This window comes from Epinephelus lanceolatus, chromosome 4 (assembly GCF_041903045.1).
Source record: "Epinephelus lanceolatus isolate andai-2023 chromosome 4, ASM4190304v1, whole genome shotgun sequence".
NCBI lineage: Eukaryota > Metazoa > Chordata > Actinopteri > Perciformes > Serranidae > Epinephelus > Epinephelus lanceolatus.
In genome coordinates this window covers 35,051,501-35,064,879 of record NC_135737.1, presented here as the reverse complement: position 1 = coordinate 35,064,879, position 13,379 = coordinate 35,051,501, and positions in this window count along the sequence as shown.

Here is a 13,379-nt window from a genome sequence, read left to right as displayed (position 1 = left end):
AGGGCTGTTGCCGCAGCAGCCCGGGTTCGACTCCGGCCTGTGGCCCTTTGCTGCATGTCCATACCCCTCTCTCTCTCCCCCTTCACGCTTGACTGTCCTATCTGTAAAGGCAAAAATGCCCCAAAAGATATCTTAAAAAAAAAAAATAAAACAAAAAGTTGCTTTTAGGAGCAATGAAAATGAATGATGAAATGATGAACCACTTTTTTTTTTGTTACTTGTAGGATGCGAGAAGCAGCTGGCCCACAGGTATTTTTATATTATCTTATCTTGCCCCCATTCAGAAAAAAGTTAAGACAACCCTGAACTATAGAGACCAAAACCATTCTTTGTACCAGGCTGTATTTCTACTGTAGGTTGGGCATTAACATAGGTGTCTATGGGGATAAACTCTTTTGGAGAGCAGCCTCAAGTGGCCATTCAGAGAACTGCAGTTTTTGACAATTACATGTTGGTTTCATCTTTCAGCCCCAGAGGTTGTTGATTGAAAGCGCTCCCTTAAGTTGTGCTCCCATGGCTTCATTTGCCTGTAAATTACCTCCAACAGTGGTGAAAGATGTTTTTCGATCCTTTACCAAATCCAATATAAAACAAAATGCAACACTGATGTACCATCTGCTACTTTATAAAGCTGATATGGTGAATCAATTAGCAACCACTTGAGCAATATTAAGGCCCAATCCCAACACCCCCCCTTGTCCACTGCCCCTTAGCCCTTGCCTACTACCACTTGGCCCTCGAAATGAAGCAACGAGGGGTAGGGGTTGAAACCTTTCCCTAGGAATTGGGACACCACTCACCATGTCACAGCGTCAGTTACGTTCACGCATACGTAACTATTTTAAACAGGAAGCTGTGAGCCATCTATATTTCCAACCGGCATCTACAATGGAGTCTCCAGTTGAGTTCAATAGTTGAGTCCTACCAATTGCGTTTACTGTATTCATCATGCTTCGTTTGATGAATGACAGACGACAGGGAACTTCTGCTTGCTAGCTAGCTAACCAGCTAATATTACGAGGCAGCATAGTTATACTAGCTGGCATGTTATCGTAATGTGAAAAATCCGACAATTTTGCAGAACAGGACAGATGACAGATGCCAGATAGCTAACAAGCAACCTGACGACGGTAACGTTAGCAATGTATGAACTTTTTTCCCCATCTCTTGCTCGGTGGTAGCCATGGCGACCTCTACCCCTCGCTGGCAAGTCAGCATCTGAAATCCCTTGCTCCGAAGGGCTAGTTTCATACCCACTACCCCTCGTTATGCCCCCTACCCTTACACGCAAAAAGGAATTGGGACATCCCTACCCCTCACGGGAACGCGCAAATGTAGGGGTAGGGCCAAGGGGTAGGGCTAAGGGGGGGTATTGGGATGAGCCCTAACTCTTCTTTTAACTCTATTTTGGTCTCCACAAACTCCTGAGGGAAATGTCCTCGTCTTTCGTTCCAGAGTGCTTCACTTTGTTCCCCAGCTAGTCATTAAATGTGTCTGTCTGGCATATAGTGCCAGGCAGGAAGTGGTCAATGGGTTAATCAGAAATGCTTGAATGGGTAAGTGGCATTAACTTTAATGTGGTAGTTGGTCACGGTGGATTTAAATTTAACTGTTGGGTGACATTATCTATAAAACGACTAATCATACATTACATTTTGTATGCTAATTTAAGGTGAATGTAGTGGAGGAAAAAGTAAAACATTTTCCCCCCCGAATGTATTGGAATAGAAATAAAAAAACAAGTACTAGTAGCTTAAAATAAGTACGACACTTATGTACAGAATGTAGACTAATATCCAGTCCCTTCAACACTTCCTAGTGATGGTAGAATACAGCTACACTTTGATGAGGGAAGATTTGCGCATGTATCATTAATCAGACCATAAATAAGTGTGGAGGCCAGCCAGCAGGGTTTGAGGGGGTAGCAGACTATTGAACTTGGGTTTGAACTCAGTCCCTCTCAGTCAGTTAGCCTCTTTCTCTCAGTATTCCTCCCAGCTAGTCTCTCTTCTACCCCTTCTCTTAATCTTCTTCCTCTTGTGTACACAAACTATAAATCTTCTCCTTCTACTATTACTGTATCCCTGTCTTTCTTCATTTCTTTTTTTTCCGTTCAGTTGGATGCCTTACTATTTATAATGTTGAAACTGTGTTAGTCAATTTCTTTAAAAAACTTTTTCCTCTCTCTGTTTCATATTCTGTGCACCCCTTCCTATTCTGAATTGGTCCAACATTGTATATCCTGCAGCATATGCATTTCTTTCTCTTTGTCACTTTGTCCTCTGCTTTCCATTTCTCTCATTGTAAATCTGCCTTCCCTACTCTCTTATTCAGCACATCCCGCTCACATTTTGTATGTGTCTCTCCCTTCGTAATTTGTATTTCTCTTGTCGATATCTCTCTTTCTCTCCCCATCTCTCTCTTTTTCTAAGCACTGTCTCTCCTCTCTCCCTGATGAGGCCAGCCCCTCCATGGTGATGAGACCGACGGAGGGTGATTAAAGTGGAGTCTCATCTGGTGGGAAAACTGACCTCAATCAGATCTATTCTACCAAGAGGACCCTCCCCTCCTCTCTGTTTCCCTTCATCCATCCCTCCTACTCAGTATATTCCTGACTCTCATCCACCATCCTTTATTCTCCCTGACCCGCTCCCTCACCATGTCAGTGCTCCCCATCTCTCATCTTCCATCTCTTGCTTTCTACTCTCATTTCTCATCTTTCCCTATGCACTCTCAGTGATCACTCTCAATTTGTCATCATCGACTGTATTGTTCTGTGATGGTAATCTGTCCTTCCGGGGGAACTCTCGAATTTGCTATCATCAGCTGTGTGCAAGACGGCTCATATTCAAGAAGGTCTACTTTTCAGGACGTTTTTAGTGTTTAATGTTAAGGGTTGTCTTGAGTTTGTTTGAACTAATTACTATTTTTGTGGTAGTAATTTAAATAAATCAATCTAAAATATATTAAATGACAAAGTAGAAGATAAGAGCAGTTACTGTGATTTCTGTCCCATAATCATTTCAGTTTAATGTGATGAGGTTACAGTTGTGTGTTGTCTTGTCCTGTAAAGAGAGAATGGACTGTAGTGCAGTAAAGGTCTGGCATTATATGGTTGATGAATACTGCACTTCACTGGAAATGTATTGTTTATACAAATGTTGTCTGTTTGCTTGTCAAGTCAGTTAGCTAAAACTGAGCATAGTGGACATGATGTCAAGCTCAGCTCACATCCCAGCTACATCAGCTGATTTCAAACAGACCAACCAAATGATGGAGCAGCTGATTGATGGAAGGGAGTCAGCTGATAGATCACATGATTTCTGTCTTTGCAACCAATTGGCAAATCTCATGCAGGGCGCCCTATTTAAACTGCTTTGGCCTGCCTACTGTTGCTGCTTCCTCTGCAAGCTGCTTTGCAACCCACCTCCACCCCAGCTCCTCCTTTTCATGCTGTGTCTGACTTATCAATGTCATTTCTGTTTGTCATTGATGCTGCTCCCAGGGGTTCTTTGCTGCTGCTCTCCCTGCCTTAGGCTTTCCATGTAGGCACATGGAAGGGCAGGGAGGTTTGCTCTCGCTGCCTCAGGATTTTTTCATTGGCACCTGGAGGGGCAGATAGGTGTGCTCTCTCTGCCTTAAGGCCATCCACATAGGCATGTGGAAGGGCAGAGAGGTGTACTCTCTCCGCTTTAGGCTTTACGAAAGGTAGAGAGGCCCCAGATCAGAGCCATACTGCCAAATATAATACTGTAAATGGAAAAAAACAGGGGTTTTTTTTGTTTGTTTTTACTTAATTAATTTTTTAAGTTGTTGTAATTTCTGTCTCTGTTTGTCCTTCTTTTTCTCTTCTCTTTTCTCTCTCTCAGTGTCATTCATCTTCTTAAAGAGCAAAGAGTTAGTAGGTTAAAACATCAATTCCTCCTTTTGATTTATTGTCTCTGGATGAGTAACATGTAGGACAAATACTAATCAATGTTCATGCTTACATATTTAGCCCATAATTGCACTATGAATACACAATTGGTATTTACTGGCGTATAGGCCTATGTGTGTGTACGACATAAGTGTGGAATGAGAAATGAGGAGAGCAAACCCAGTGCATCCTTTATAAATGTCAGTCAGGTGCAATGTGTGTTGTCATGGCAGCACTTATCCACAAACTAAATGACACTTTCTCATTTTAGCTCGGCAATTACTACCATGCATCACGGACGCGGGCCTTTCCTACACTTTTCAACTGGTAACGTATTTCCCTCTAACATTAATTAGCCCAGGCCCACACAAGTGTGTCAAGTGTGTGAATGAATCATGTGTGTGCCATTGGGGGTGATTGTAATCTACAGTGAAACTAGAGGTGGATGCTTCAGTCCCCTTGTTTTTATTGTGGTGCTGTGGCTAAAGAGAAGAGGGAAAAAATGGAGGCAAACCCAAAATAAGCAGAGATCTCACCGCCCACTCTGCATACATAATGAGCAGGGATTATTCATTCGTTTATTGGTCTTCTTCTTTCTTGTCTCCATTTTATCAGCTGACAGCTACAGGGAGCAGCTGTCACATGCTCTCTCACATATTCAGATGAGGCCGGCTTGGGCATAAAATTTGTAATTCAGGAGTTAAGGGCAGTAAGTGTGAGTCTTTAAATATATTGCATGTAATTAAGCTGATGTGTAAACACTCAAGGGCAGACTGTGTTTAGTCTAAATGCATATACCCTCGACAGCACTGCCGGGTGAGCTTGATTTGAATTTAGCTGGTGATCCCGCACGCAGGCTGATTTGTGACCTTATGTGTAATATCTTGCGTATTGAATTACTTGGCCACCAGAGGCATTTGACTAGCTCTGCTGAACCGGAAGTGATGCAATCACACTGGCCCCATTTCCAGTGATATTTAAATCCTTTTCTGCGTGGATGGTCTGGCCAATTGGCAAAGCACTCTTCCTCCGTGCATGCCCTGTTTTTGATTTGATTTGTAAGGAATGTTTGTGTGAGTGTGTAAGTGCGTGGGTGTGCCGTTGTGCCATTTGATGTGATTTGTGAAGATGTGTGCGTGTGGCCATCCTTTGGTGCTTAATCCACAATCTGCCGTCTGCCAGAAAGAAACGTCTTTTCATTCCCCTCAATGCTCTATCCAGAAAAAAAAAATATATATATATATATATATTTTCCTTTCTCAATTTGCACTGACTCATAAACATCCTTGCAATTTCACCATCCTTTGCAGCAATTAAGGACTAACAAGGGAAACATCTGATCCATCATTTTGTTGATTTGACTCCATCTCAGTCTTATTGTTAGCTTAGTGCGTAATTGGTTGGTAAGTAATTCCAAAGCAAACAGAAACAGTTGGTCTCTTGTTCACCCATGAGCCAGTTACTAGCCAAAATTACTAACTATTAGCAAGTCAGTCTGTTAGAAGCAAGCATTTGTTAGACAGCTCGATAGAACAATGTCAAATACACAGAAAATAATGGTACACTGATTTTACCAAACACAACACAGATTCCTTTTTAACCTCTAGTCCAGTCTGTGGTTTAACCCGGCTAAAATTGCAAGAGTAATCATTCAAAGTTTTTTGTGACCTCTTGGGACAGTGAAATAACATATTAAAAGTATACCATTATATATATAGTGGATTGAGGTAAATTCAGGGCTTGAAATTTGGGGCAATTCTGTACCAGGATCACACAAAGAAGTGCACGTCTCCTTTTGAACATGATATTTTCATATAATTTATGTCTAAACATTAGTTTTCTAGGATGTTCTTCCACATTTAACCATCAGATATGAGCTTTTTTGACTGTATATGTGCACTTAAGGGGTACCCATACCCCAAAATTACCTTTTTTAATCCCAACAAAGTCAGTAAAATCAGGTTATAAAGCGTATTATCATTCAGTTTTTCTGCACACACAAATTTGTTTTGCCATGAAACCATGATGCATATCAGCACTCAGACTGAGACCATAAATGAGACCAAGCTTGAAACATGCCTTGGCTGTAGGCCTAGGTGTAATCTTCACTCCATGTCCTCATCCAGATGTCGTGCTAATGTATTTGTGCAAACACCTCTGTTTTCTAAATAGGCTACAGGGAGCAATCAAGTCCTTGACAACATTTGCAGCACATACCGCCGCAATATGACTTGCAATTGCAGCGCACAAACTTGTTGCACAAACTTGTTGCTCCTCAATCCAACAAGGATCAAGGAACAGAATCCTGGTTGGAATGGATGGGAATAAGGCGTGAGTCTTGGATCCTCCAGTGGTAGTACGTTTCCCATCCATTACCAAACCTGATGGTATACTCTGAAGCTGTAAAACATTGCACACATAGATGTTGGCATGTTGGCTGTGAGGGTAAATAGCCATTTTGCTGTAAGTAAGCTTAGCAGATAAATGTTTCATTGTTTCTTATTGAGAGACTCTGTTTCTCTGTTATTTCTCTGTATCATTGCCCTTTCCCCTGCATCGTGAATTTCTTGGTACAGATTGATAATCTGAATGATCCTTTGCTTTTATCCATTATAGGGCTGGGGCAATTTATTGACGTAATCAAACGTATTGTTTTGCATTGCAATTAATAATGCCCAGGACACACTGCCTGCCTGAGCAGCACGTGACAGCTACCTGTGGTGTTTAATTGGTCTCAGAATCTGCGGGCACACACTTGATTGATTGATTGATTGATTGATTGATTGATTTCTGGAAGACGATAAGACAGTAATCCAAAGGATGACATGCTAAAGTAAAATACTTATTTCCAGCATGGTCCTTGGTGTTTACACACAAGAAACAAATAAACAAGAAGCAGACAAACTCAGACTAAAAATACATACAAAAATACACAACAGTATCCGTGAGCGGGAAAGCATCCTTGCAAGGAGCATTTCTGCTCTACGCTCACAAAATGAGGTCTGCAAGCATAGCGCTGTGACGAGCGTGTGCTCGACACTCCCTACCCACTCGGATCTGCTCAACACATGTACAATTTCGAAAGACTGGAGGCGGGGACAGTGACTGGGATCTCCACTCCATTGATTGGTCAGTTCTCTGCTCCTTTGATTGGTTAGACAGAGGCTGAAGTCTCTGCTACTTTGATTGGTCACTTTCAACACCAGCAGTTTCTTTTTGCCAGCAGAATCATCAGACAAGACGATGCTGGGGGGAAAATAGGTAACTTAACCAAAGATACTCTACTCTGATTTCCAATTTCCAGACTCTTTCTGGTTTTTAGATGGTCTTTGACTTAACTTAAACGTGAGAACCACCACTGTAATTCCCTCACCAAAATGTTACATATTTGTATTGGCAGCAGGGACATCAAAGGAGCGGAGACTTCAGCCTCTGTCAAACCAATCAAAGAAGCGGAGACCCCGGGTCACTGTCCCCGCCTCCAGTCCCAAAATGCAACTTTTTGCATTGCGCTACTTTTGACATTGTGCAAGTGTTAAGCAGAACCAAGCGCGTAGGGAGGGTCGAGCGCATGCTCGTCACAGCGCTGTCCTTGCAGACCTCATTTTGTGCGTGCAGAGCAGAAATGCTCCCTTGCGAGGATGCTTTTCCACTCGCAAATACTGTTTTGTGTGCACACGGGTTTTGAGACTAATTAAACGCCATAGCTACCTCTCTAAACTTATCTGGCTTGCACACACTTTGTTAAAACAGCAGCAGACTGCACCGTCCTGTTTACTTTTTGTCTCCACCCAGGTATCATATATTAGGATTATCAACATGCCGAACAAGTTTCTGTCAGTAGTCATCATTTAAACTAATATTAACATGATTCCACCCAGACTATGTAACTGTAGAATGTTGAAACTTTGCTTTTGACCTTGAAAAAATAATGTTCATGAGGAACACTTTTTATATATGATGCAGGAGGGTACTAAGAGGTATAAAAATGATGAAGCATTTCTATTGCAATTTCTCCTATGCTGGGCCTTTTTTTGAGTCAGATTGACTGGACTACTCAGCACTTATCAAAATTTCATACAGCTTATTCAAGAAATGTTCATTTTCCTTTGCTTGTTTCTCATGAGGGAAGTCTGGCTCTGGACTGAGACGTTTTATGAGTGATGACAGTCATGATCATGATGATGATGGTGATCGTCGCAATTATGATTGCCATGCCACCTGAAGGGGTACCGCGAGTGTCGACAGATGTGTTTTAATGGCATTTATTAATTATAGTCATTCACTCTAAAATAAAATGGCTGTCAAGTGCTCTCTGCAGATTTATGCTTTTTTGCTTTTGCCTTTGCCTTTTGATGCTGATCTGAATGAAAATCATTTATCATCTGTGTCATTGTCACACCTTTATATGTGCCTTTTGTCTTAAATGTTCCCCTTAGATGATTCAGTCATGTTTTTAATTAAGTATGTCTGATACACAATCGTCTCTGCTTTGATCCTCTCGGTTTATACAGTCAATCATATTATCAGTGTTGGGCTGGGTTGTTAATGTCAATAATTTATGTATCTTACTATCACAACAAGCCGCTCGCAGCCTGCCCGTGCGAAATATCATTAATCTCAATGTGATTTAACTAGCCTTAAAATCACGCAGCAGAGTGGAAAAAGTGCAAACAAAAACAGACACAAGTGTCGTTACTCCGTCAGCAGCTTAACATTTCTGTACAAGATCTTCATCTGCAACTTGGAGTTTGTAACAAAAGGAAAAAAGTGGCATTTCAGCCAGATATTTATGTATGATAGTGGAGGAGGAAGAGGCAAAAAAAAACATCCTGTTTACTTCAAAGGCGGGCTGACAAATAAGGATGAAATGAAAGAATGGGATGAGAATGCCAAGAAATGGCAGACGTAAATCAGCCGAGGGGGTGCGAAATACAAAGTAAGTTAACGATTTTAAAGAAGATTTCTTTGAAAAGGTTTTTTTTTTTTTTTCGCCTATGGCTCCTTTTGCACCCCCCGCTGTCGGGGGAGGGAGAATCTCTCTTTGAATAGCCTCCCCTGAGGTTTCCTCTTCTTTCTTTTGTCTGTCTTCTGTTTAAGGATTTCGGGAGGATTTTCATTTTGTTGTCAGTCTAGGTCAGGAACCACCTTTAATGCAGTGCAGGAACACTAGTTAGCATAGTGGGCTCCCAGGGGGCAGGTATGTGTGACTTGTTAGTGTGCATGGCTGCCCTTAATGAGTGGCAGATTAGTAAAGGTTAGAGGAAAATTGCATAGCTGGAGCATGGAATGCTTCATGATAAACGGTTTTTACACTGTGTGTCTGTGTGCGTGTGTTAGTGGGAGCGTGGGTGTGTGTCAAATGGTGAAAATGGCTGTGAGGATCTGGTCAGGTGGGGTGCTTCTGGGCTGTCCACACAGTTGCTGTATTAACAAAATGACAGGATGACAGAAAATGGTGTGTGTGTGTGTGTGTGTGTGTGTGTGTGTGTGTGAGAGAGAGAGAGAGAGAGAGAGAGAGAGAAAGACAAGGAGACTTTTACAGTCTACATTTGCATGATTTTTCTCTTACCTATATGACAGGGTAAGGGCGCTATTAGGAGTTTTTGCTCGCTCTGCGTGACTCATATTTTCAGGATGCAGCCTGTTTCTTCAAAAAAGAATATTGAAATTCATGCAGGTGGCAGCTTATGCACAAAAAGGTTTTACTATATGACTGTTACATAAGCATGCACACAGATACACAGAACCAACAATCGCCCAACGCTCAATCATTTCACTTAATATATGTAACCCGTAAAGGTGACTTTTATGTTGCATGGCTCCTCCTAGTTCATATTAAGGGCACGTGCACAAAGTCAAGAAATAACTTATACACACTAACATGCACAAGGATACACAAGTATATCAACACATGTTCACGCATACACACGTGCACACACACGTCACATCTGACAGTCTTTGAAGTTGTCAAAGTGTTTTCCCTCTTTCTCTCATGTTGTTTTATCTCTTTGTTTCCCCCTTCATCTGTGACACACTTGTATCTGTCAGTCACCCTGGTAACAAAGACACATTGTTACTGCAGCTCATTTAAAAGCATGTCGTCTGGTAAGATGGGTTCCCTTTCAGAAAGTCAGAGAAAAACACATTGATCTATGGACAATAAGATATAAATGAGACTTTCTGTGAAAAGTGTTGGGCCACATTATTTCACTGTGAGGAAAGACTTGGAACAGTTTGTCAGTCTCATCAATGAACTCATCAGTCATATGAAAATCATGTTTCATATCTAGTTTTAAAGGTGTAATTTGAAAGAAATGACCAGATCTGAAAACATTATTATGAAGAGAATGTGAAGACAGTTTTCACATTGTGTCAAAGACGTCACTGTTTTGTGTTGCAGAGATATTTCCTGAAATGAGCATGCTAATACTACTCGCACCTCGAAAGGCAATAGTGAGTCACTGTAGTGTCCAGTCTGCTCTCAGTCCAACATGAGATGCAGAAGTAGAGCTGACCCAAGGGCTTGTCAGTCATATTGAATGTACAGTCCCCAGTTAGCAGCACACACTGCAAATTATTTCCAGAAAGTTACAATATGTAACTGTAATATTTCATGATAAATTACGTTATTATCACATGGAAGGCTACAACTGTGATATATTTACTGTATTCAGAATTTTATTGTAAAATTCATGCAGGTGAATATAGTAATTTTACAGAAGTACACTGCTTAATCACAGTACTATATGGAGTTTACCTGTAAAGTTACAGTTAAATACTGTTATGTCACAGTAATGTAATGGGCTTTAACTGTGGGGTTACAATTGAATATAGTAATTTTACAGGAGCATACTGCTAAATCACAGTAATATGTAGACATAACTACTGTGAGATCACAGTTAAAGAGCTGTCGTTTCACAATAATTTACAGTAAAAATGATACAGTAACATACTGTGAAAGTGATGCAACTAGTAGCCTGTAGCAAGCAATGATGTAGACTGTAGGGCAGTGCCACATGTGAACATTAACAGGTAGCAGTTTTATGTTGGCCAGCTCTGAGTTTCAGCAGTTTAGCTGAATGTTCTTGTCCAGCTGTTATTTAGTAATCTGAGCATAGCCTTACTTCAGGCAGGACATGATGTCAAGCTCAGCTCAAATCCCAGCAACATCAGCTGATCTCAGACAGCCAATCAACTAACAAAGCAGCTGATTGATGGAAGGGAGTCAGCTGATAGATCACATGATTCCTTTCTATGCAACCAATTGGCGAATCTCATTCAGGGCGCCCTATTTAAACTGCTCTGGCCTGCCTACTTTTGCTGCTTCCTCTGCAACCCGCCTCCACCCCAGCTCCTCCTTTTCATGCTGTGTCTTACTTATCAGTGTCATTTCTGTTTGTCATGGATGCTGCTCTGTTCTGTTCCTGGAGGGTCTTTGCTGCTGCTCTCCCTGCTGCTCTCCCTCCATGTAGGTGCATGGAAGGGCAGAGTGGTGTGCTCTTTCTGCCTCAGGCTTTCCTCGTCTGCACATGGAAGGGCAGATAGGTGTGCTCACTCTGCCTCAGGCTTTCTTCATTTTCACATGGAAGGGCAGAGTGGTGTGCTCTCTCTTCCTCACTGTGCATTCACACCAAAGGCATCATGAGCGTCATGAGCGTCCGGCAGCCATTCATTTTCAATGTACGCTTGCTACGAAGGGCATCAGGGGCATTGGCTGCAGCGAGTGGCGCGATGCCAGCGACCAGAGCGTCGAGTAGAAGTTGAGAGAAGCTGAACTTTATGCAAATGAGCAGCGCCGCTGCCGAAGCAGCAGCCAATTGCAGACTGGGATTCGGGTACGGAGGTCTGGGCTCTCCCGGAGCGGTACGAGCCGGTGAAATTCACCGTGGAGTTGCCGAGTTTGCAGGACTCTGTGGACCCAGACAGCCCGATGGCTCTGGGTCCTGTGTTTCCTCAGCAAATACGCCGATGCAGTACAAAGGAGGCTTCTGAAAGTGCAATTAATGAGCTCCTGCTTATTTACCACCAATTACATTTCTCAGTGGTCCTACGTGCCAACAGGAGAGTAAAATCATAATTATAAAGGACTCATAAAGGCTATATTGACTGTGTTTATTAGCGTTATTTTAATTGTGCAATGAAAGTCATGGATAATACAAAGTGAAGACATAAATGATATATTTGTTCATCCTTGTAAAGTGAACAGCCGTGTCAGCCTTGATGGACACATCTGCAGCAGCCGGCCCTGCCCCTTTGGCCACTGCAAGCACCTGCTGGAGCTGCTGCCAGGCAGCGCGATGCCAGCGACCTGTGCGACCGCTAGCGCTCATGACGCTTTTGGTGTGAATGCACAGTCAGGCTTTCCTCATTTGCACATGGAGGGGCAGAGAGGAGAGCACTCTCTGCCCTATGCTTTCCACGGAGACATGTGGAAGATGCTTTCCATGTAGGCCCGAGGAAAGGCAGTCCACTGCAACTGGAAATAAAATTTTCTTTGACTAAAGTGTTCCTGACTGAATTGCCATTGATATTTAATAACTGATGACTGTCAGTTGGATTGTATGGACCCAGTAACAGACAAGCAAAATGCTGCCCCTTATTCCTTGCTGTTAATGCTTTATAGCAGTATAGTTATATGCATAAGTGCTGTTTTTTTTTTTTTTTCCAAGTATACCAATTTTCTCTTCCAGTCTTTGTTGTTATCTGCTTACTTTTAACACACACTCTCACATGCCACAGCTGATTCAGGTAACATTTTGTCATAGGCCACAGACTACACTCATATATTTAGACACTAATTCATGCATAAAGAAAGATTTCTTCCTCAAAACGTTTGAGCCAAAAACACATCCAAGCATGTGAGATCCTCTTTATGTCGAAGAAGAAAGCCAGATTTGACTGCCCCATGCTGTTGTCTGTTGAGGTAGTTTATACATGTTTTTGACAGAAGAAGAAGAAAAAATTCACAGGAACAATTTCTTATGATGATAATGTCAGGGGGGCATTCATTATCAAGTTTCTTTCTCCAGCAAGATTAGAGATGTAATATTGTTTTTTCTTATAACAATTGATAAAACCTGAATCCACTAGTGTAGAAATGTGGAGGAACAGATAAAAGATTGTTTCAGAGTTTTCTCTCCTCTCCTCTTCGATTTCTTCCACCGGCAGTGTTATGACTTCGGTATGAATCCAGGAAAAATGCCTAGACAGATCACCTGCTCAATTAGTCCTGCTGGCACTTGTGGGTGGCTGACTTTGTTTTCAAAAGTCAAAACAGAGAACTTTTTTTTTCAATATCACATATTACCTGAAGAGGTACTGGAATGAATCATCACAAATCTAAACTTTTCAGACAACAATCACAGAAATGCAGAGACACACACACAGAGACGACATCCACCATCCAGCGGTGAACCCCCCTGTATGTTTCTACCCGTGTAGTGGCGATTAGAGTGGAAAT